The following is a 1,077-nucleotide window of genomic DNA, read 5'->3' on the forward strand; positions in this document are numbered from 1 at the left end:
TAAGTCTGTGTATTTTGTCATTTTCTACAGTTCTTTCTCTTTTCTGTTGTCTCCAGGTAGTGCCACATTTTCATAATATTGATATTAAATTAGGCTGTTGGTTTGAGCTCCGAGCTTGGCAATTTGGTTGCAAAGGTTTCATCACCATTCGAGGAGACATGATATTAAATTAATATTACATATCTAGAATTAGATTCACAAAGACTTGTTGAAACGTAATAACTCAAGTCCTAGCCAAGAACATAAGACATATTAAAGCATCTGAGAATGTAGACAATGCCAAGCAAAGATGTTTGTTTGTTTGTTTGTTTGTTTGTTTGTTTGTTTGTTTGTTTTTGGTAGAATTAAGGTGCTCAGGTACAATACATTCAAAATTTCCAAGTCTCAAGGGAATCCATTATGTATTTTCCCAAGAGCTCCATCACAACTAGTAATGTAACAGGAGATTTCTTTTTCCATAAGCATTCCACTTCGATCTGCAAGTCCCCCTATTTTTTGCAAATTTTCCCCCTAATTACTTTCCGTCTATCCCATCATCACCTGGTATAGCAACATGAGTGAACCAGACTTTCTTCTTTTCAGTAACTTTTATATTAGGCATGTTACAAACAAGATGTGTTTGAATGTTAAGGTCCCCTAAGTTCCTAACTCACTCTTTGCCAAAAATCTTCTCAACTTATTGGTTCCAGTAGTTCTTAATACATTTAAATCCAAACCTCTGGCAAACTTTCCAATGAATAATTTCAGCAATTCGGTCATGACGTTGCTTATAGTCAGCTGGTGGAATTTTGCTACAGTCAGTGATCAATCGTAATTTATTTATTTTTTTTCTGCTACAAAGGCAATGTTTACTGTTGTTTTGTTACATGAGGAATTTTGCTTGTCCGGCAATTAGTCTGCAGAGCTTGTTCTTGAGCCACTAAAAATAAAGCCTTCCCTCCCTTCCTTGAACAGTCTTGATCTTAACCAGCATTACTTCATTATGATTATTACTTGCCTGAGCTCATGTGCATCTGTGTGCCGCTACACTGTGCATTAATCCTTTAGTTGCATGTGTTTTTTTCCCTCCCCCTCCTT

The sequence above is a fragment of the Pantherophis guttatus genome, chromosome 2 (genome assembly GCF_059756535.1).
Source record: "Pantherophis guttatus breed Tessera chromosome 2, ASM5975653v1, whole genome shotgun sequence".
NCBI lineage: Eukaryota > Metazoa > Chordata > Lepidosauria > Squamata > Colubridae > Pantherophis > Pantherophis guttatus.